This window comes from Rhinoderma darwinii, chromosome 13, assembly GCF_050947455.1.
Source record: "Rhinoderma darwinii isolate aRhiDar2 chromosome 13, aRhiDar2.hap1, whole genome shotgun sequence".
Lineage (NCBI taxonomy): Eukaryota > Metazoa > Chordata > Amphibia > Anura > Rhinodermatidae > Rhinoderma > Rhinoderma darwinii.
Genome location: NC_134699.1, coordinates 50,349,894 through 50,375,029, shown reverse-complemented (window position 1 = coordinate 50,375,029; position 25,136 = coordinate 50,349,894). Strand labels below are relative to the sequence as shown.

General features: G+C 43.0%; 1 protein-coding gene across 2 annotated transcripts in view; it reads left to right on the top strand.

Annotated features, from left to right (window-relative positions):
* Positions 1 to 859: 859 nt before the first annotated feature.
* The window catches only part of LLGL2 (LLGL scribble cell polarity complex component 2), a 76,761-nt gene continuing 52,484 nt past the window's right edge, over positions 860 to 25,136 (top strand). For both annotated transcript variants that reach the window (XM_075846426.1, XM_075846425.1), the window contains exon 1: positions 860 to 1,076. The gene's annotated coding sequence lies outside the window, so the exon portion shown is untranslated. The remainder of the gene's footprint in view (positions 1,077 to 25,136) is intronic.

Genomic DNA, 25,136 nt, shown 5'->3' with positions numbered 1-25,136 from the left:
CCCTGCCTCGCTGCCGGACAACTGTCCCGTACTGAAAACATGATTACACTACGGGACAGTAGAGGCAGGGACTCCTAGCATCGTACATAACTATGATGCTAGGAGCCCGGCCCCCTGCAGTGTGTTCGGTCCGGGACTTGCGGCCGAATTACGTTCCGTCCATTACGGACGTAACATGCTCGTGTGAATCCAGCCTTCAGGGTTTTTGAGATACCGGAATACACCCCGTATAGATAGTGCTACACCCCCTGTAGATAGCACCATATCCCCCTCCTCTAGATAGCGCCACGGAAGCTCCTTTTGAGAACGGAATCCCTGACAAGGGCATTGCCGACGCTTTGGTTGGGGATACCGCACCTAGAGGAAGCCCGTGGCGTCAGTGCCCATATATGGACAGTGACATTAGGGGCTTCTCCGAAATCCCCGGCCAGAGCGTTTACCTGCGGTTTTTAATGCAGATTTTCTGCACCAAATTACGCAACGTGTGCATGTAGCCTAATGGTTGACATTTTTAATATGTTTTCTCCCAAACTGCTCAGAACGGGTTTAAGGTCACATCTCTTCATATATTTATTCAGTTTGGAAAAAAAGTGAATCATTTCTCATTTTGAATGAATTTTAGAATGACTTCTTCCTTGTCTCCCAGTAGTTCTTCCTCTCTGGCCACAAATACGTGTTGATCCATATCGTACACTAAATTGTACAGTGTGTCAAGAATATCGAGGAATGCTGCCTGTGTAAACAGAGCTTGCAGGGATTTCTTTTCCTCACCGCGCAATGTTACGGGCGGTTCCATGAAGTATTGCGGCCAGGTAAGCCAGGTGCGCGGAGGAATCAATGAAACCAAACTATTACATTATTCATGAGAAGAAGGGCCGGGCATGAGGCCTGCTGCTTCAGCTGTGTAACGGGGCGTAGCCTGGGAAGCAGGATGTCTTTTCTGCCATTGGTCAGCTGTTGTAAGGATGTCATGAATATGAAATTAGCCGGCCCCCGGTGAAGGGAACCAGGAAGCGGCTGCGGCCCAGGCGCCTCCCGCGGGACGAGAATTTGGAGAACTGCTGGACGCTGGGAAGGTAAGAGGGCTATGACCTGAGGGAAAGTCGGCGAGAGTCTGTGGCGGCAGCCCCGGTTATAGGTGGTAATGTCCGGGGGATGCAGGGCAGTAGCGGGAGGCGGGGCACTCAAGTGTCTGCTGCAGTTGGCGAGATGCGAGCGCTTCATTGATGAGGTGCCCGGTGCTGTGAGGGTCACCCTGTATGCCCGGGTGTGGCTGTCTCACCACATATGTCTGACTGGTACAACAGGTGTGTGGCAGGGTGGGCGGGGGTGTAATGTTACACGGTGTCACGTCTTCCTGTCACACAGCCTGCAGCACAGGGTAACGCAACGTGCCGCACAGGGTAACGCAACGTGCCGCACAGGGTAACGCAACGTGCCGCACAGGGTAACGCAACGTGCCGCACAGGGTAACGCAACGTGCCGCACAGGGTAACGCAACGTGCCGCACAGGGTAACGCAACGTGCCGCACAGGGTAACGCAACGTGCCGCACAGGGTAACGCAACGTGCCGCACAGGGTAACGCAACGTGCCGCACAGGGTAACGTAACGTGCCGCGTAAAGTGCAGCGTACCGTAATATAACATGCAGCACAGGGTAACATAACATGCCGCACAGGGTAACGTTACATGCAGCGTACCGTAACGTACCGCGCGGGTCTCTCCTCAGGCTCTGGGGGCACAGCTTTGTGCACATTCTTCAATGGTACAAAAGTTTTAGTTTTTTTAGTTGTGTTGAATGTGTGTGGAAAAACTGCAGAGAAGCCGCAGGTCGGGAGCCGCCTCCGAGAATGACAACGAGCAGTCCCCTAATGTAACGTTTCTATGTGGACCCTCCTTATGTTCAGGTCTTCTAAATACAGCCCATCTCGGGAAATACTAGTCATTCTAGGCCAGTAGGCTACCAGAAAATGCTTGGGATTATATCGGGGGCTAGTTATGGATTTGTATTTTTTTATGTTGCACTTGCCTTTGCTATATAAACTTGTTGGTAGCTGAAAAGTTTCTTGTCTTATTTTATGGAAAATTCCCGGTCCGGCTGTTTGTGGGGAGAAGTTCTCTGCAGAAGTTTATTATGAACGGTCCAAAAAAGTATAAATGAAATGTTGTGCAGCTAAATTGAGTCTTTTGTTCCCGTTTCTTCTTTTTTTGGTGCTCCACCTGCAGCATTTTAAGGGTGCGTTCGGAGAAGATGTTTGGTAGCGTGGAAAAAAAAAAGGTAGCAGCAAAGGTGATCTCATCCACATGCAGTGGAAATGGACTTGCGGCGTAGATGCCCAATCTGCTGCATTTCTATTTCGTGAAAACGCTTCAGAATTTTGACACAGAATGAACGTACCCAAAATCTGATTTCACACGGGATGGAAATGCTGTGGCTTTTCTGTGAAGCAGCGGTTTAGGGCTTGTCCACACGCAACGGAATTGCTGCAGAAAATTTCTGCAGCGATTCTGCTGCGGCAGAAACTATTTCCTGCATTTTTTTTTTTTTTTTACTGTGAAAATCGCCGCAAAATACGCACCAATTTCTAATCTTAGGAGATGGTGACGCTGTAATTCAGTCCCCTTTCCGCAGCAGAAATTGACATGCTGCGGTATGAAAAATACGCACCGCAGGTGAATTTCTGCTCTGAACTTTTGATGGCTTATTCTATATTGACATTACCAAAAAACCGTGCTGTATGTAGAATGCAATTTTTTTTTTATTTTTTTTTAAACTCTTCTGACTAGATCCGTGTAACATGTGAGTCTGGGCTCATACACATTGCAATGTACTGTCCAGAGCCGTACAGGCACAGTTGGACACCTGTATGTATGGAGATATGTTCCCCTAGGCTCATTGCTTTTAAGGAATAGTACCTACGTACATACAAAGTCCGATGGAGCATGAAGTTTTGTTTTTTTTGGGGATTTGCGCAGAAGAAATTCCAATAAAATGTGAAGGCAGCCTTGTATAAAGGGTATGTTCACACAGGTCGGATATGCTGCGTATTTCAAAATAAACCACATATCCGATCCGGAACCCGCAGGCAATTCTGGCTGAAAGTTCGCACAAAATTGTGGGGCAGGCTGTTGTCATAAATCGCTGCTGCATTCAATACTTTACCTTCACTGATGTTGCCATAGCGATGTATCCCTCTGGTTTTCGTGCAGCACGACCTCCTGTGTTGTTGCAGCCCATGTGACTGCTACAGCCTGTGATTGGCTGCAGTAGTCTCATGGTAATAAACGATATCCCAGGAGGTCGGGCTGCACGCAGAGCAGCCAGGGTAACAAGGAGCTGTCACTATGACGATGCAAGGGAAGTATGGACTTTTGTTGTTTTGTTTTTTTTGCTGCGGAATTGCAGCTTTTCCACCACAAAAATTGCATCTTTGGATATTTTTGGTGGAACGATTCCGCAGAATAAATTGACATCCGCACCGCAGCTCAATATATGCACATTTTCTCTGCAGGTTTGTTATGTGGCATGTGAATGAGACTTGTTCATCCATATTCCGTTGCAGAGAATAAGCAGCTAATCTGCCCTGTGTGAACATGTCCAAAAGGGGATATTTAAACTTCTTTATCTCAGATTGCACGTTCGTTACGATCAGCTGTTGTTGCTGCTTTTTCTTGCAGTCCTGCAGAGCCGTTTTGGGACTCGAATTACAGCTTGTTTGCCATTAGGATCTCGCATGTTTGAGGCTCTCAAAAGGGTATAATCCCATACACTGAGATTCTGCTGCGTATCCTAACATGAAGGTAGATCTGTCAAAGAAATCCGCACAAAATAGTGCGTTATTGCTGCGGGAAGGCTTCGTTTTTTTTTCTGCAGCTTCTTTACCTGCGGATTTAGTGCTATACGTTAACTATAACTAAATGTGCACCTGCAGGTTTCCATCAGTTTTTACGGGGTTTACACTGCATAAACTCTATAAAAACCGCAACAAAACAAATCTGATCTGGTGTGATAATTCTGCTCCCCATATGGACCAAACACGAATCTCCTCACAGAACACGCATCATAAATTGACATGCTACGGAATTGAAAGTCGCACCGACTAAGTCTTTCAGCACAATAATTTATTTATTTTTTTTTACCGCAGCGTAAGGATTTTCGAAGTGTCATTCACTTTTCTGCTATTGTAAATGCCGCAGAATTTCCGCACTGAACTCCGTTGCGGAGATTCTGCAGCGTTTATGCTATAGGGAACAAAGCCTAATGGTTGAGTTGCTTTTTACCCCTATTTTATGGGCTAGTGGACTCAAACTCCTTTGTAGATCAGCAAATTTGGTGAATCCACTTTTTTCTCCAAGGGTAAGTCCACATGTAGCGTAAACACTGCGGATTTTCTGCAACGGATTTCATTGCGGAAAATGCGTAGTATAGTAGCAGCAGAGTGGATAAAATTTGCTCATTCACACGCTGTGTAAAAAATACGCAGAAAAAACGTTCATAAGTTCACCTGCGGTGCTTTTTTTTTTTTTTTTTTTTTTTTTTTTTTTTTTTTTTTTTTTAAATTTTTTTCATTTATAGCATAGACATTTAATGGGGAGGTAAAACCCCCAACAAACTGAAGATTTTGTGTTTTCTTCCAGCGGAAAAGCTGCTAATCCGCAACAAAAATCACGAAATAAAAAATAATTATACTTACCCTTTTCTCTATGCATCTGCGTCCAGCCCGGCCTCCAGGGATGACGTTTCATCTCATGTGACTGCTGCAGAGCTCACATGGGATAACGTCATCCCAGGAGGCTTGGCTGCAGGACGTCAGATTGAAGTGTGTGCTTTTTTGCTATTTTCTTCAGCGAACATTCCGGCCAAAAATCTGCACCACAATTTGGTGCGGTTTTTCGTCTGGAATTCCCTGCGGGGACCAGGGCCATATGCTGTGTACTCTTAAGCAGTGTATCTGCCCTGTGTGACCAAAGCCTAGTACTTTGTGATCTCTATTAGCATGCCAATGCCTCTAAAGATACGTTCACTATTTTATTTTATTTTTTCTCCAGTTTGGCCGCTGCTGCCGTAGCCATGTATAGCATTGACCTAAACGATGATTTATAGATTATTTTTTTTTTCTCTCTCTCTCGTTTTTATTATGGTGGTATGCATAGAATCAACTGTCCCATCTCTGGTAAGGACCGTGTGTGATCGTACCCATTGATCGCTCTTTATCCTTGATATTTCCCAGCATTCACACTGAACTATTATCATTACTTATATGTGTGAATGGTAGCGATACTTGGCCAATGTAAACGGGTCTTCAGGACTGTACTGAACTAATTCGTGTCACAGTAGTAAGGGCTTGTCCACACGTAATGAAATCCCGCAGAGATTCTGCTGCAGAAAAACCACTCCATTTCTTGTTTTTTTTTTTTACGGCAGAAAATGGTGCGGTTGTTGCTGTGTTTTTCTCAATGCTGAGATGGTGACATCTCCTCTAAAAAACAAAACAAACCTCAGCAATTCAGTCCACTTTCCTCAGCAGAAACTGACGTGCTGCGGTCCGAAAAATACGCACCGCCGCTCAATGTCTGCTTTGACATTTTACGCAGCGTGTGGATGGGATGTGTTAAGTCTCACTTGTACTCTGCTGAGTATTTTGTGTCCGCAATTCCGGACCTGATAATACGCAGCAATTCCGTTACGTGTGGATAAACCCTAGGGGTTAATAGTAACAAAAATAGCCCAGGACATTATCTTGTTTTTCTAGGTGAACTTTGGTCAGTCACTTAATCTGTTCCTGGTGCCTTAATTGGTCGTTCCACAATAAAGTCGTCTGGTAGGGGGAGGGTGTGCTGGGAAGTTGAAGGGACTATAGCGTGGAGTTTGGGTGGATTTAGGGATGGGCAGCTACAAATTCCAGGTCGTTCTCTCTTTGGCTTCCCAGCTTTTGAGTCAGTGGCGTGTCCTCAAACTTTTTGTTTCAAGTTGTGTGAAGTGTCTGTCATGTCTGAAGTATGCGTTCAGCTTTATATCTTTTTTTTTGTCCCTTCCAGCTTTTCACTTCATGGCTGTAACACATTAGCAAAACATGGCAGCAAATTATGTCCATTTCGTTAAAATTTCTAATGCATCGATCGGTGAGAGAACACTTTACCTTAGGACAGCTATGAAATTCCTTTATAGAGAGAAGTCTTTGTATCTCCATCTGCTCCACCCAGGGGCAGAGGGCTGGCACACACTATATGCAAGACTTGCCCAGGTATGAAATCGCAGGCATAAGGAGGTACGGTAAAGATCTCATGCAACTTTCTGGCAGCCCTATTACAGCTCTGTACAAAATGAACCTGTAATATGGCCATTTACATGAGCACTAAGGTTCCTATCACACTAAGTTCTTTAGAGCGGTTATCCTTACTTTTTTTTTTTTCCCGTCAAATTTGGTAGTGAATGCTAGTACAAAGAAGGGAAACCATTCCTAAAGCCGGGTTCCCACGTAGTGTAGAAACGCTGTGGAACTTCCACGACAGAATTCTGTGCAGAGATTCCGCAGCATTTACGGTAGCAGCAACGTGGGTGAGATTTAGTAAATCTCATGCCCACGCTGCGAAAAAACCCTGCAGAGTAAACCTTAATAAATGAACCCGAGGTGCGGGATTTAAATCTGCATGTCAATGTATGCTGCGTATTCATTGCTTTTCTGTTGCAGGTTTTCCCCATTGAATTAAATGGGAATGTATAACCCACAACAGAAAGCCAAGTTTTGCGACTTTTGCGGCAGAATCGCAGCGATCCTGCCTCAAAAATCGCTTCTCAGAAAAAAACAACCTCATACTTGCCCAGAAATCCCTGCTTCTCACTCCAGTCCGGCCACCTTTTTCATCCCATGTGACCGCTGCAGCCTCACCCAGGGAGTCTAGACCAGTTTTCACGCAGAGTATCCGACCTCTGAGAACCCGGCCTAAAGGAAAATGTGTCTTTTTTTTTTTTCTTTTGTACTAGGTACCTTTCCAATTTTTAATGAAAAAAGGACAGCTGATCTCCCAATATAACTCCGTACAGTTAAATATAACACAATGTAACGCTGGGTCTGTCTGAGAACATGAGTATGCTCTGTTCAAGGAACAGTCTGGATCACCAGATAAACCGTGGTGTCTCCCTTCAGGATAGGTTGGACACAAATTGAAAGATAAGGCTGCAGAATTTCTGTGGTGCAATTCCCCCAACGTATTACAGTAGCAGCATAGTAGATGAGATTTTAACTCTTATCCACACGCTGCTGAAAAAAAACCACGCAGAATGCACATGCGGAAATGTATTTGCAGTGCGGTTTCCCAATCTGCAGCATGTCAATTTATCACGCATAAACACTGCATCATTTCTGCCCGGCAATCCCTCAGCATTTTTATTCTGTGTGCTGGGGCCTTAGGTCAGGTTCGCACGGATACGCTGCGTAAAAATCACGTAGCGTATCCAACCTGGAACCCGGAGCACCACCTTCCGTCAAAAAAAATCTTACCACGTTGTGGTGTGAATTTCTGCTGCGTAAAAAAGCGTTCATACTTAACCCCTCCCTCCTTTGATGTCCGCTCATGCCTCCTACGATTTTGCTGCAGCCTGTGATTGGCTGCAGCGGTCACATAGGATGAAACCACGTCCTCCCAGGAGGACAGACTGGAGAAGAAGCAGGGAACACAGGGTAAGTATAACTTATTATTTTGCAGCGTAATCGCTGCGGGTTTTGCATCTCCATTGAATTCAATGGGGAAAACCCCACAACAGAAAATCAACAAAAACACAGCATAAATTGACATACTGCAGAATTAAATTCCGCACCGCAGGTCAATTTATTAACGTTTCCGCAGCGGGGGGCATGAGATTTTCTAAATCTCATTCACTACGCAGCTACTGTAAATGCTGCGGAATTTCCGCACAGAATTCAGTTGCGGATGTTCCGCAGCACTTACGCTAGACTTGATGTATGTGAAACCTCTTCTAATGAACCTTCTAGAATGTCGGCATCCGTTTTATACAGGTAGAAATGAATAGCATCCATGGGTAGATCGTTACCCTTTTTTCTGTTTTTGTTTTTTGGATAATATTTTATAAATATGGAAAGCAACAAACAAGATCTGCGATGAGCAGGTTGAGTTGCATCAAGAATATCTTTCTCCTCTTGAGGTTACCCCGTTGTACCATCTGTTAGGCGGCTGCAGTGACTTTCCCAGTGTACTTTGTTCCTTTTTGTAAAAACACCATATCGTCATTAACCCTGATGTTTCTAGAGACGACGACTCTCGCACGTTCGCGGCCTTCCCTCTTTCACCTGTGATGTCTGTTTGACATTCCACAAATGATTCCTATTACAGCTCCTGACCTGTATTCAGACCTGAGTAATAGGCTTTGATCTTTAAGAATGAAGCAGTAACTTCCTTCCAGTGACCTAGCTGTGTGCGCTCTTCCCATTCATACTGTGGTATTTACTTTCCATTGTGTGTTCCTCCACTTGGAGACATTTATCTGTTCGGAGTCATAAATCCAGCCTAGTCTTTCTGAATCATCTGCTTGTTTTCCTGGCCCTGCTGCCCCGTCCCTCTAAGGCCCCACATTAACTGTTCAGACACGTCTTTTCTTCCTCCCTTGACTTTATTCATTTACACACAAATGTTCTCCGTGATCGGATGAATAGATTTTTATTTATTTTTTTGAGGGTAGAAAAGGTCATAGATATATATAGAGATGTGATAAAGTATTTGCCCCTCACACAATTTCTTCTAGTTTTACATATTTATCAAATTTTAAATGTTTCCGATTATCCAACTTCTTTTAATATTCTAAGAAAGTATTTGGCACACTCTTGGAAAAGTGAAAACTTATTTATTTTGATTTTCTATGATGCCAGTTGCTTACGTGCAACCTTTGTCAGGCACGGAGCCGTACTGGGAACTGTTTAGGAGTTTAGCTGGCGCTGGGAGTATAATGGCGTCTTACCGCTGAATTAGGCACCTAATTGTAGCGGAATTAAAACAATTCTGCAAAGAGTGGCCAAAATTCCTCCTCTGCAATATTAAAGACATTGCAAGTTATCGCAAAAGTTTAATTGCCGTTACTGCCAAGGGTGGCACAACCAGTTGTTGGGTTGAGGGGAGCAATTCTGCTTTCACGTGGGTGATATAGGCTTCGGGGAAAACTTTTAATCTTCATCGATCATTTAAAAGCTGCATTTTAAGTGTATTTGTGTTGACTTTCTTATATTAGTTATGTTTAAAATTTGGCATAAACCACATTCATGTCTTGTGCTGCATTAGTAGCGGATTACTCCATAACACCTATATATTACCTATGTCTACCCAGATTAAGAGCCATAATTTGGCCATGTCAATGAGAGCAAACAAAGGGCTTTACAGAAACCTACTCTAGAAATACCTACAGGCCCGTCTGTGCACACGCTTGACATGTGTATGAGCCCTACGGTCATGCAGGATTTTTCGTACATGTAATTTGTTGCAATTGTGTGTTCCCTGCTGAAAATCTGCTACAATATAATGCGGGGTATACATTTTTTTTATTTTATTTTTTTTATTCAACATTAATAAAAATTCAATGTTTTCAGACAATACAGAAGTAAAGAATAATGCAATATATCTCGAATCAGGCCAAAAATACAAAAATGAGTACATAACATACATACGCAAGCAGAGTCGTATCATAAACCGGACAATTCGTCTCACGTTGTATACATTTATTTTTATTCCCTAATGCATGGAAAAACGTAGAAAGAAAAAGCCCGGCGTATACAAAAAGTACACACTTATGGTATGCACTGGGTGCATGGGTATATCCGAGTATACCGCTCGTGCTTAAAAAAAAATTATAAGTGAAGTTCACCTAATATTTGTAGCATTGGGGGAGATTTAATAAGCAAAATTTGCCAGAATTCTGACACCTACTGCTCCAAATGAGTGGCGTACATTGTGTGATTTAAATTAGTTTGAGTCTCTAAACAAAGGGGCGTGGCTAAGAAGTTGTGAAATGTGGCGGATCTGTTAAAGGGTAACTAACTATTAGAAAACTTTTGACATAGTGACATGTCAGAAGTTTTGATCGCTGGGAGTCCCAGCATTGAGACCCCCACCGATTGCTAAAACTAAGCGGCAGAAGCAATTGGGTGAGGGCTGATCTGCTTGGCTTCTGATAGGCTGTTCTCGGATAGCCGAGCAGTTTGTGTATGGACTCAATAGAAAGTCTATGGGCCCTAACGCCAACTGCTCAGCTTTATGTAAAAAGCAGTTTAGAAACTAACCAGCTCCGTTCTCACCCAAGCTCTTCTGCCACGTCGTTTTAGCGATTGGTGGCGGTCTCCGTGCTCTGACCCCCACCGATCAAAACTTTTGACTTGTCACTATATGTCTTGATGTTTTTTAAGTTTAGTTACTCTTTAACAGTTTAACTTTTTTTTTGCCACAAAATATTGATATTAAAGTGTCTGGCGTGTTTTGCTAGACACGTTAAATTTATTTTGCAGTATGCGCTACTGTGATAAACTCATCGCCGTTAGTCTGTCCAGGCTAGTCTTGTTTGTTATCTTTAAGACCGCATTAATCTCCCCATCGTCTTTTTTTCTTTTTTTTTCGTCTAATCCTAGCAAACTCTGTCTTCTATACATCACACATAGATTGCTGTATATAAATGTGGAGGTTCGACAAATATCCAGTCAGTATAGATGTTTACCTGCAGATGCGTCACATAAACATAATAAAGCCATGGGATACAAAGGAGACTCAAAAAATTTAGGAAGCGCTAAAATCTGCAGTTCTTCTATGCATGAAGACGCCCCAGTGAAAAAGTGGTCAGTTGTAATATTAGGATATCGCTATGATGAAATACCTTCCGAGTTCACACCTATCCCACATGAATCGTACTGTAGTGTGCAGGTCACAAAGTCTCGGCTTCTACGCCCACTTGTTGAAAGTGCAAACACACCCAGAAACCTCTGAACTGCTGGCTCTGTGCCATCCTGTTCTATACAGACACTGAAACTCTGCACAGGGTGCACGAACCAGATGTGAACTGCCAAACCTACTTCTATCATTGCACTTCTTAATCCTTCCTATACGTGCACAAGAATGGAAACTAGCTCTGGTTTGCAAATCTTTTTCTGTTTACCTCTTCTCCATACAAGGGTAAGCAGGCCGCCTCCGTACAGTACACAAGTGCCGTGAAAATCCACCAGCCGTTCCTTGTATGGAAATATTATGCAGACAATTACAAAAAAGGGGGAACGTTTTAGGTCATTTCATCTATTCTTAGCCCCTGGAGACTTCAAGAAAACATTTTGTTACAAGATGCAATACAGAGATCCATTTGGCATCAGAATTCTAGTAATTAACAACTACGCCTGTTGTAGATCAACTAAATTATCTGTGAATGTCTGGCCTGAAGAGGACCTGTCGGCACTTCTGGCATGTCTGTTTTATTAGAGGGGTTTTCCAGGATTTGAAAAATGTCTTATCCTTCGGATGGGCCATAAATATTAGATCGGTGGGGGTCCGACTGTTTTACGGGGCATTGCTGACATACCTCATACAGCCGATACAAAAATAACGCTGTGTGTGTGTGTGTGAAGGTACGAGCAGGAATGAAACTTACATAAACCATGAGGATGCAGCACTCGTGAGCGCCATGGCCCTTAAAACAGCTGATTGGTAGCGCCGAAAGTCAAACCCCCACTGATCTAATATTTATGGCCTATATAAGGATATACTGAAATGTATACCTCACCGCTCAACATTATCTGAATCCAGACTCTTATGGGGAGGTTCCAATATGTTTGTCCATTCGGAGTAGATAAAATAAATGTAATTGTGAGTGTAAGCGGTATCCGCCAGTGGTTCTCCCTCTCGCTACTCTGGCACACAATTCACGCACCAGCAGTGGAACAAATTAATCCTATTTAGGCCAATGCAGAATTGGATAATAGATGGCCTTGTTCACACGTGACGGAATGAATAGCGCAGTCAACTACGTTATGGCTTCCGGCTAAATGATTGAACCCTTGTACAGCGGAAACAATTTGCACCGCATCCATCACCATTGAAATCCATATTGACTCAAATGGAAACCTATGGTTTCCATTTGTTTCAGTCAGGGTTCCATTCATGGGTTCCCCTGATGGAAAGACGGAACACCTGAACGGAGACCTGACGCAGATGTGAACAAAGCCTTAATGTGTGCAAATTTATGCAAATATATAGTGTGTGCATAGGTATGATATTTGACTGTGCATCTAAGTAGCGAGTGTTCATGTGTGTGTGGTTGTGTGTGTGTGTGTGTGTGTGTGTGTAATAAAAAAAAATGTATGATTGACTAGGGCTGGACAATTAATTGTAAAGTAACCGAAATTCAGAGCAATTAACCGGCATCTTGCGCATTTTGTTTCTTTTCGTTTTTCTTGGTTTCATCTGTATCCTTGGTACGCCGTTACAGCTGAATCCAATGGTAGAGCAGGGAGCTGTAAGTTCCCTGCTCTACCATTCACCTCTCGCTATGTATCGCCTGAAGCTCATGGCTAAGCGCACAGACGCGAGGCAGTGATGTCATCGCGCAGGTATGTGCTGAGCCACACAGACCGGAGGAGCGGTGTGGATTTTAATAAGGCACTATTGTGGAGGCCGCTATGGGGGCATTATACAGCGTGGTGGCAACTGTGGGACATTATACAGCATGGGGGATCCTTTTCAGGACATTATACTTACTACAGTTAAGCAGCTAGCTACAACTGGTGTATAAAACACCAGTCTTAGGCCGGATTCACACGAGCGTGTGTGTTTTGCGCATGCAAAAAATGTGGCGTTTTGCTTGCGCAAAAGGCACTTAACAGCGCCGTGTGTCATTATCATATGGCGCGCGGCTGCGTGCATCATTATGACACTATGTTTGTAAACAGAAAAGGATGTGGTGCTTTTCGGTCTTCATTCATATTTTTCACTGCTGTTGCGCAAATTACTGACTGTCTGCACGGACCCATAGACTAACATAGGTCCGTGCGAGGCGCGTGAAAATCATGCGCGTTGCACGGACGCATATATCGTTCGTCTGAATAAGTCCTTAGTATATCTGCCTCGTGGTTTTTAATGTGCTTCACCTGTAATACATGCACAGCCAAAAACCATGGTTCGTGGTAAAATGCATTTTTTTTACCATGCGTTTTTTTTGGTGTTTTTTAATGCAATTAAGAATCAGGCGTTGCAGTTGTGGTGCGGTTAAAACCACTTAAAAAAACAAATCAAAAAATGTGTTTACTGTGATTTGGTGTTTGTCAATGCTGTTGCGGTTAGAAGAAAAAAAAACACCGGAAAATTGCACCAAATCGCAGTTTACATTTCTGTGGTTTTTGAAAGCATTTTCTCAAACTGTTTTAACTGCACCTCAACAGCAAAGTCTGAATAGGCCGTAAGAAAAGCGTGAAAAACTTCACAAAACTGCAGTAAAAATGCCCTGCGTAACCTCCGTCTTAGAGCCAGTTCACGAGTTGCGTAAATACTGCGGATTTTCCGCTACGGAATTCATTGCGGAAAATCCGCAGCAAATACAGTAGCAGCAAAGTGGATGAGATCGAACAAATCTCATCCACACGCTGCGGAAATACTGAGCGGAAGTACCGCTCAGAAATTGACCTGTGGTGTGGAAATTCATCCCGCAGCATGTCCGTTGTCTTTACGTAAACGCTGCTCATATGTTGCAGGATTTCCCCATTGAATTCAATGGGGATGTATTTCCCACATCAAATAGCAGGTCCGTCTTTGCAGCGGATTTGCAGCGATCACGCCGCATAAAACGGAACTTAGAAAAAAAATGAAAACACTAAGGCCCCATGCACACGACCGTGTTTTTGCGTCCGCAATTCCCCCGCAAATCCACGGGAGAATTCCGGACCCATTCATTTCTATGGGCCCATACACACTATCCGTGTTTTCACGGGTCTCCGCATGTCCGCAAATCCGTGCCGCAGAAACTCAGGACATGTCTTATTACGGGCCGCAAATTCGATGCAGACATGCCAATAGAAGTCAATGGGCCCGTGGAAATTGCGGATACACCTCCGTGTGTCATCCGCAGTTTGCGGATTTGCGGAAATGTTGCTAGGCGACGACCGGGAATGAGTTCTGTCGTCATCTTGTTTTACCTAGGCTTTTTTTTTTCATCCGCATTTTGCGGATTACATATGGATGAACTGCGGATTACATATGGATGAACTGCGGATTACATATGGATGAACTGCGGATTACATACGGATGAACTGCGGATTACATACGGATGAACTGCGGATTACATACGGATGAACTGCGGATTACATACGGATGAACTGCGGATTACATACGGATGAACTGCGGATTACATACGGATGAACTGCGGATTACATACGGATGAACTGCGGATGACATTTCACGGAACACGGTCCTGGAATTTGCGGACCAGAAAAACACTACGGTCGTGTGCATGAGGCCTTACCAAGGAGTCTGTTTCATCTTCCTGGGATGACACTTCAGCTCATGTGGCTGCAGCGGTCTCCTGGGATCAGACGTCATCCCAGGAGGCTGGCCGGCTTTAATGCTGCAGTTTTTAGTGTTTTAATTATTGCTTGCCCTTGCCGACCACCTAGGTAGGGTTACAATATATCTGCAAAGGGGAAGTGTGGAGCGGACTCGCAGGCTGAGTCTGCTCCATACTCACTGAGTGTCGGCTGTAACATCGAAACCTCACTGCAACAGCTGGGATCGCAAACCACTCCAATCCCAGGCGTTTAACCACTTAGGTGCTGCGGCCAATGATGGCAGCATCTAAGCCAATAGAAAGACGGTGGCCCCATCCTGCAGCCCATTGCCTTCCCCCTGCAATGCGATCGCGTGGTGTGGATGGTTGTCATGGCAACATGGGGGCCTACTGAAGGGCCCGTGGTCTCCCATTTTTCTGCTCCTATTAAGCCCTTCCAGAAACGGGACACAATAGGAGCTGGTAAATACTATACACTGCAAAACAGAAGTATTGCAGTGTATTGGGAAAGCAACCCAACGATCGGTAGTTGAAGTCACCTAGGGGGACTAAAAAAATTAAAATAAATATATATATCTATATCATATCTTATCTTAATTATTCAGACACATTTCAGCTTAAATATTTTTCGACTTGTGGTGCAGCATAAAAATATCTGGAATTCCACATGTCAGGAGTGAGGGTGCAGTCGTACGCGGTAGATTTTATTGCAGAAATTTCTGTGATTGAAAATCACTTGCATTCAAGTAAAAAAAATTCTTTCTGCTGCAGGTGCGCACGTTTCTGTAACGTTTCATTCAGATGAATGGAACTGATTTTCAGTCGCAGAAATTTCTGCTGCATGTGACTGCACCTTTTTAGGCCGGGTTCCCACGAGTCTGATACGCTGCGTGCCGTTTTCCTACGGAATTTCCGCATAGTAAAAAAGTGCACTGATCATACTTTCCCCTCCCTCTTCTCTGCGCGTAGTGCAGCCTCCTGGGATGACTTTGCAGTCCATGTGACGCTGCAGCCTGCGATTGGCCGCAGCGGTCACATGGGATGAAACGTTCGTTCCCTGTTTGCCCTGTGTAAACAGGCCAACGATCTGCCAATGAATGAGCAAAGCTTGTTCATCGGCATAGCGTTTATACAGCAGAATATAGTCGTAGGCAGCACGTATCCCTGTGTAAACAGTCCGCTGCCGACATGATTGAACTGTATGAGGACGAGCGATCATGGGACGTGTGAAACGCAAACAAACTCTTGTCAACGAGCAGTGTCGTTAATCGGCGCTCTTATTTACGGCCAGTGTAAACGGACTGTTGGTTTCGATGGCTGATGTGCTAAGTCGTGAATAAATTGAAAGCTGTCTGGTCTCTACCACCCAGACAATGGGGTGTAAATTTAGAGGCTCTGTCACCACATTATAAGTGGCCTATATTGTACATGATGTGATCGGCACTGTAATGTAGATTACAGCAGTGTTTTTTTTGTTTTTTTTCGAAAAATGATTATTTTTGATTGCGTTGTGACCTATTTTAGCTTTATTCTAATTAATTTATTAATGTACAACTAGGCGTGTTTTACTATATGACCAAGTGGGCGTTGTACAGAGGAGTGTATGACGCTGACCAGTGACCAATCAGCGTCATACACTTCTCATTGTTCCAGCCCAGCTTTTCACTGCACAATCACACTGTAACAATGAGAAGTGTAGGAAAGTGGTTGGTCACTGATTGGTCAGCCTCAAACAACTCCTCTGTACAACACCCAGTTGGTAAAAAGTGAAAACACGCCCAGTTGTCTATTAAGAAAGTCATTAGCATAAATCTAAGATTGCTCATAATTTGCTCAAAAATGATTTTTTCAAAATAAAAACCACTGCTGTTATCTACATTACAGCGCCGATCAGATTATGTAGGAGACAGGGCACTTATAATCTGGTGACAGAGTCTCTTTAAATGTATCTGCCTGTAAGACAGGCAGTTATATCACACCAAATAGTTACTAGTTCACATTTCCCGTGTCTACTTTTGTTTGCATCGTTTTTTGAACGTCCTTTTATTTTTCTAGAACGTTACTTAGGACTTTAGCAGCAATTTCTCACATTTTCCAAAAGGCTATTTTTACAGGGACCAGTTCAGTGCTGAAGTGGTTTTGAGGGGTCCATATATTTGAAACCCCATAAAACACCCCATTTTAAAAACTGCACCCTTCAAAGTATTCAAAACCACTTTCAGAAAGTTTTGTAACCCTTTTGCTTTAATTCCTGTGAAACGCCTAAAGTAGAGGGGAAATTTAATTATTTAGCCAAAATTCATTTGTAATACAACTCTATATTTATGGCCCAGATTATGCAGTTTTTATAAATATCCCATTTTGGAAACTACACCCCTCAAGGAATCTATATCTAGGGGTATAGTTATCATTTTGACCCACGGTTTGTGTTTCTTTTTTTTGTTCTATGAAATGATCGAAGCCTTTTTTGCAGCATCTACTGTCCCTGCTGTGACGGCTCCTGCGGTGACTATTCCATAAATTCACCGTTCTCACAGTAAAGAAGACTTGTCGCCTCTGGAGGTTGAACCTTCTTTTTTTTTTTTTTTTTTTTTTTTTTTTTTTTCTCCAGACGGAGGGAGTGCCCCCTTGTTTTTTGAGGGGGTTTTACATTGAACAGGATTTCACCATACATTAATGGCACATACAAAATATATTTATATAAGTTAATCATGTCCCCCCTTAGTCGTGTCTTTTCAAGGCTAAATAGGTTTAGTTCTTTTAATCTTTCCTCATAACTTAGATTCTCCATGACCCTTATTAGCTTCGTTTCTCTTCTTTTTTTTTTCCAACTCCAGGGCATCCTTTCTATGAACTGGAGCCCAGAACTGAACTGCATATTCTAGAGGAGGCCTCACTAATGCTTTGTAAAGTGGTAATATTATATCCCTGTCCCGCGAGTCCATGCCACTTTTAACCTCTTCACGCGCTGCGGCGCGCCTCAACTGTACGTCCTGCGGAGGGCTTGCTTGCCGCATCAGGACGTACAGTTGCAGAGTATTTCCCGGCGCACACTGTCCTAACGGACAGTGTCCGGGAACCGGGAGGTCAGCTGTCCCCGACAGCTGACACTCCAGTCTTGTCGATAAGCGGACCATCGCCGCTGATTTTGCCAATTAGCCAAATAAATGCGGCGACTATTGTGATCGCCACATTTAAGGGGTTTGGAGCACATCAGCAGCCCCCACAATATGATTGTGGGGGCTGCCGATGCTTGTCGCAGCAATCGGAGGCCAGACAATGATCTCCAGGTTGCCATGTATGGAAGCCTCAGAGGAGTAGCCTCTGGCCGGTCCTCCGAGGCTTCCTGTCAGTGTGAGGGTATGTGCACACAGTAGCAGGCTTTTACGTCTGAAATGACAGCCTGTTTTCAGGAGAAAACAGCTGCCTCGTTTCAGCCGTAATTGCTCCTCCTCGCATTTTGCGAGGCTTCTCTGACAGCCGTAAATTTTGAGCTGTGCTTCATTGAGTTCAATGAAGTACGGCTCAAATTACGTCTGAAAGAAGTGCCCTGCATATAATATATATAAGTGCCCTGCATATAATGTATAGAAGTGTCCCGCATATAATGTATATAAGTGTCCCGCATATAATGTATATAAGTGCCCTGCACTATTTTTGGGGAGGCTGTATTTTTACGAGTCGTCGTTTTACGCGTCGTCGTTTGACAGCTGTCAATGACAGGTTGTCTGCACAGTACGTCGGCAAACCCATTCAAATGAATGGGCAGATGTTTGCCGACGTATTGTAGCCTTATTTTCAGACGTAAAACGAGGCATAATACACCTCGTTTACACCTGAAAATAGGTCGTGTGAACCCAGCCTGACTGTCACGTCACAATGACAGAATACACTACACTACACTACACGTGTAGTGTAATGTACTCTAGCAGCGATCAAAGCTGCAAGTCTAAACGTCCCCTAGTGGGACAAGTAAAAAAAAAAAAAAAGTGTAAAAATAAAAGTTTATAAATTATATAAACAAAAAATGCTTTTTTTCCCTATAAGAATTTCATTATAGGAAAAAAATGAACACATTCAAAAAAGTTCACATATTTGGTATCACCGCGTTCGTAACAACCCAAACTATAAAACTGTAAGGCTATGTTCACACAGAGTATTTTGGGGGAGGAATATCTGCCTCAAAATTCCGTTTGGAACTTTGAGGCAGATATTCCTCTCCCTGCACGCCGATTTTCGCGGCAATAATCGCGCCGTTTTTCGCCCGCGGCCATTGAGCGCAGCGGGCATAAAACAGCGAGAAATAAGCTTTCTCCTGCCTCCCATTGAAGTCAATGGGAGGTCAGAGGCGGAAGCGCCCGAAGATGGGGCATGTCGCTTCTTTTCCCCGCGAGGCAGTTTTACCGCTCGCGGGAAAAAGACGTTGACGCCTCCCATTGAAATCAATGGGAGGCGTTCTCGGGCCGTTTTTGCCGAGTTTTGCGACGCGGTTTCCGCGTCAAAACTCGGCAAAATACCCCGTGTGAACATAGCCTTATGTTTTTTCCTGCACGATGAACACCCCAAAAAAAAATCAATAAGAAACGACGTACCCGAAAATAGTACCGATAAAAGCTACAACCCGTCCCGCCAGAAACAAGCCCTTACACAGCTTTTTTGACTAAAAAATAAAAAAGTGATTTTATTGCGCAAACACTTTAAAATGTAAAATAACCTATATACATATGGTATCGCCGTAATCTTACAGACCCGCAGAATAAAGTAAAATTGACATTTATAGCACATGGTGAACGCCACAAAAAATAAACTAAAAAACATCGTCAGAATTGCTTGTTTTTGGTCACCCGGCTTGCAAAAAAATTAAATAAAAAGTGATGAAAAAAAAACCGCATGTACCCCAAAATGGTACCAATGAAAAGTACAGATTGTCCCGCAACAAATAAGCCCTCACGCAGCTCCGGTGGTAAATAAAGAAGTTCTCGCTCTCAGAATATGGCGATGCAAAATGTGCAGTGTGTTCCAAAATCGGATAAGATCGGGCGCCATTTATCAGTGAGACACCGGCCACACCTATGAATTATTTATTTACCACATTATTATACCCTCTTTGTTCTCCGCACAGCTTACATATGCCCCCACATTATAAACTAAAATACCAGCAAAACCCCAAACAGAACAACCACCAAGAAAAATCTGCGCTCCAAAAGCAAAATGGCGCTCCCTCCGCAGCGTGCCCAAACAGCAGTTTGCGCCCACATATATGGCATCGCCATACCCGAGAGAACCCTCAACTTTTTATGAGGTATGTCTTCAGCGGCACAAACTGGGCACATTATGCACACCATCCGCTGCGCATTAACCCCTTTGCGCACTATGACTTAATAGCACGTGATGGTGCGGGGTTAATGTATGGAGCGGGTGTCAGCTGTGTATTACAGCTGACACCCAGGACTAACGGACAGGAACAGCGATCGTGCAGTTATAGAAGCCTGTAAAAATAACAATATACTGTAATACGTTAGTGTTGCAGTATATTGTACCAGAGATCCAGTGATCGCCGGTTCAAGTCCCCTAAGGGGACTAATAAAATGTGTAGAAGAATTAAAGTTATTAGTAGTGAGAGAAAAAAGTTTAAAGTTAATAAAAATGGGAGAAGTTTTTCTTTTTAAGTGTAAAAAAATAAACAAAATTGGTATCGCTACGTCCGTAAAAGTCTGAACTATTACAATATACCATTATTTAACTCACACGGTGAACACCGTAAAAAACTTTAATTCAAACTGCCAAAATCGCTGTAGTTTTCGCCGCACGGCGAAAGCTGTAAAAATGAAAACCCCCCAAAAATTATTATTTATTTTTTTTTTTTCCCCCCTATATCAGCCCGCAAATCATTTTTTATATTTTTTATTTTTTTCAGTTTCACAGTACATTTTATGGGACTTTAAATGGTGTCAATAGAAACTACAATTCCTCCCGCAAGAAATGAGCCCTCGCATCACTCTACTGACGGAAAAGGAAAAAAGTTATGGCTCTTGGAAGGCGGGGAGTGAAAAATGAAAATAAGAAAGCAAAAAATGGATCAGTCCTGAAAGGGTTAATTAATTTCTAATGAAAAAAATGTTTGACCAGATGTGGGGTATTTCCCTACTCGGGAGAAATTGCTTTACAAAAATTTTGTTTTTTCTCCTTTTATCCCTTGTGAAAATGAGAAAATTCAACATTTTAGTGGGGAAAAAAAATTATGATATTCATTTTCACAGCCTAATTCTAATAAATTCTGCAAAAGACCCGTGGGGTCTAAATGCTCACAATACCCCTAGAAAAATTCTTTGAGGGGTGTTTCCAAAATTGGGTCACTCTTTGAGGGGGGTTTCCCCTGTTTTGGTCTCCGCAGGGTGTTGCAAACGCGGCATGGCACCGAAAACCAATCCAGCAAAATACGTGCTCCAAATAGCGCTACTTCCCTTCTGAGGCTCCAATTAGCAGTTTATTACCACGTATGGGGTATTGCCGTAATCGGGAGACAGTGCTTTACAAATGTTGCGGTGCAATTTCTTTATTATTCCATGTAACTATTAAAAATGTTAATTTTTACAGACTAAGGCCGGATTTACACGAGCGTGTGCCTTTTGCGCGTGCAAAAACGCGTGTTTTGGCGCGCGCAAAAGGCACTTAACCTCTCCGTGTGTCAGCTGCATATGGTGCGTGGCTGTGTCGTTTTCACGCAGCCGCCATCATTATCCCCTTCCCGCACCTTGACGTTAATGAACGTCAATGTGTGCAGTAACTTCGCGCACCTTGACGTTCATTAACGTCAGTGCTTTGACAGTTAACCGCCGCGCGGCGCTACACCGCAGCGGCGGTTAACTGTGCAGGGTGTCAGCCCTGCTCTCCCTGTTGCCGATCAGCGGCCTGTCGCCGCTGAAATCGGCAATTAACCCCTTCGATGCGGTGGTCGATTGCGATCCCCACATTGAAGAGGTTTACAGCGGATCGGCAGCCCCCCACATGTATTTGCGGGGGCTGGCGATCCTTCTCACGGCAACCAGAGGCCAGACAATGACCTCCGGGTTGCCATGTACGGAAGCCTCGGAGGATCAGCCTCCGGCCGTTCCTCCTCTGCTTCCTGTCAGTGTGACAGTTACGTCACAATGACAGTTACAACACATTACACTACGTGTGTAGTGTAATGTGTTCCAGCAGCGATCAGAGCTGCAAGTCTAAGTGTCCCCTAGTGGGACAAGTAAAAAAAGTAAAAAAAAGATAATAAAAATGTTTTGAAAAAGTGTAAAAATAAAAGTTAGAAGTGACATAAACAAAGAATGCTTTTTTTCCTATAATAAGTCTTTTATTATAGGAAAAAAATTAACACGATAAAAAAAGTACACATATTTGGTATCACCGCGTTCGTAACGACCCCGACTATAAAACTGTAATATTATTTTTCCCGCACGGTGAACACCGCGAAAAACAGTGCCCGAATCACAATTTTTTGGTTACCACCCCTCCCAAAATCGACAATAAAAAGTGATCAAAAAGTCGCATGTACGCCAAAATGGTACCAATACAAACTACAACCCGTCCCGCAAAAAACAAGCCCTTACACCGCATTTTTGACTGAAAAATAAAAAAAAGTTATCGCTCTCAGAATATGGTGACACAAAAAAGAATTTATTTTATAAATAAGTGATTTTATTGCACAAACGCTGCAAAACATCAAAAAGTTATATACGTATGGTATCGCTGTAATCGTATCGACCCGCAGTATAAAATATAATGGTAATTTATAGCCCAGGGTGAACGCCATAAAAAACAGTTTCAGAATTGATGGTTTTTGGTCACCTTGCTTGCCAAAAAATTGAATAAAACGTGATCAAAAAAATTTCTAGTACCCCAAAATGGTACCAATGAAAACTACAGATTGTCCCGCAAAGAATAAACCCTCACCCAGCTCCGGTGGAAAAAAAATAAAACCGTTCTGGCTCTCAGAATATGGCGATGCAAAATGTGCAGTGTTCCAAAAGCAGATAAGATCGGGCGCCTTTTATCAGTGCGACACCGGCCACATATCTGCGGATTATTTATTTACTGCATTATTATACCCTCTTATTATACCCTGATGTACCCCGCACAGATAACATGTACCCTGATGTACTCCGCACAGATAACATGTACCCTGATGTACTCCGCACAGATAACATGTACCCTGATGTACTCCGCACAGATAACATGTACCCTGATGTACCCCGCACAGATAACATGTACCCTGATGTACCCCGCACAGATTACATGTACCCTGATGTACCCCGCACAGATAACATGTACCCTGATGTACTCCGCACAGATAACATGTACCCTGATGTACTCCGCACAGATAACATGTACCCTGATGTACCCCGCACAGATTACATATGCCCCCACATTATATATTGAGACACCAGTAAAACCCCAAACAGAACTACTACCAAGCTACATCTGCGCCCCAAAAGCCAAATGCTGCTCCCTCCCTTCTGAGCCCTGCAGCGTGCCCAAACACCAGTTTACGCCCATAGATATGGCATCGCCATACCCAGGAGAACCCGCTTAATATTTTATGAGGTATTCGTCTTCAGTGGCACAAACTGGGCATAACATGTAGTGCACTAAAATGGCATTTGAGGGGAAAATTGTAATTTTTACTCTGCACCATCCGCTGCACATTAACCCCTGCGCGCACCACAACATAGCATGTCGTAGTGTGGGGGGGGGGGGGGGTGATGCATGGAGCGTCTCACGTGAAAAATAAAGCATTTAAAACGGCAAAATCACTGTTTTTTGGTCACCTTGGCTCTACCTAAAAATGTAATAAAAAGTGCTCAAAAAGTTGTATGTACCAAAAAATGGTACCAATAAAAACGACCTCTCGTCCCTCAATAAATAAGCCCTCATACCGCTCTATTGACTGAAAAATAAAAAAGTTGTGGCTCTTGGAAAGCGGGGAGGAAAAAACTAAAAAGGAAAAGAAAAAAATGGATCAGTCCAGAAAGGGTTAATTACTTTCTAATGAAAAACCATTTATGACCACACGTGGGGTATTGCCGTACTCGGGAGAAATTGCTTTACAAATGTTGGGCAGCATTTTCTCCTTTATCCTTTGTGAAATTGAAAAAAATACAACATTTTAGTGGAAGAAGTGTTGATATTCATTTTCACGGCCTAATTCTAATAAATCCTGCAAAAGACTTGTGGGGTCTAAATGCCCACTATATCCCTAGATAGATTCTTTAAGTGGTGTAATTTCCACTTTTGGGGGGTTCCCCTGTTTTGGCCTCTCAGGGGCTTTGCAAATGCAACATGGCACCCAAAAACCATTTCAGCTAAATTTGATCTCCAAAAGACAAATAGCGCTCCTTCCCTTCTAAGCTCTGCTGTGGGTCCAAACAGCCGTTTATTACCACATATGGCATATTTCCGTAATCGGGAGAAATTGTTTTACAAATGTTGGGGTGCTTTTTCTCCTTTATTCCTTGTAAAAATTAAAAATGGCTACCTTTTTTCAGAAAAAAAGTAGATTTTTACCTTTACAGAATAATTCCAATGAATTCAGCAAAACAACTGTGGCATCAAAATGCTAACTTTACCCCTAGAAAAATTCCTTGATGAGTGTAGTTTCCAAAATGGGGTCACTTTCCGGGGGTTTCCACTATTTTGTTCCCTCCAGTGCAATTCAAACGCGACACGGCACTGAAAACTATTCCAGCAAAATCAGAATTTCAAAATCCAAATGGTGCTCCTTTCCTTCTGAGTCCTGCTGTGGGTCCAAACTGCAGTTTATTACCACATATGGGGTATTGCTGTAATCGGGAGAAATTGCTTTACATATGTTGGGGTGTTTTTTCTCTTTTATTCATTAAAAAAATAAAAAAATTCTACGTTTTTTTCAGAAAAAAAGTAGATTTTCATCTTCACATACTAATTCAAATACATTTTGCAAAAAAACTGTGGGTTCAAAATGCTAACTATACCCATAGATAAATTCCTTGAGGGGTGTAGTTTCCAAAATGAGGTCACTTTTGGGGGTTTTTATTGTTTTGGCCCCACAAGACCTCTTCAAACCTGACATGGTACCTAAAATATATGCTAAAAAAAAAGGAGGCCCCAAAATCCACTAGGTGCTTCTTTGCTTCTGAGGCTTGTATTTCAGTAAATTAGCGCACTAGGGCTACATGTGGAATATTTCTAAAAACTGCAGAATCTGGGCAATAAATAATAAGTTCCATTTCTCGGGTAAAAACTTCTGTGGTATAGAATTTTTTTTATTACAAATGAATTTTGTAAAAAAAAAGACATTTGTAACTTTCACCTCTACTTTGCTTTAATTCCTGTGAAACGCCTAAAGGGTTAAAACACTTTCTGAATGCTGTTTTGAATACTTTGAGGGGTGCAGTTTTCAAAATGGGGTGATTTATGGGGACTTTCTAATAAATAAGACCCTCAAAGCCACTTCAGAACTGAACTGGCCCCTGTAAAAATCGGCTTTTGAAATTTTCTTGAAAATATGAGAAATCGCTGCTAAAGTTCTAAGTCTTGTAACGTCCTAGAAAAATAAAAGAATGTTCAA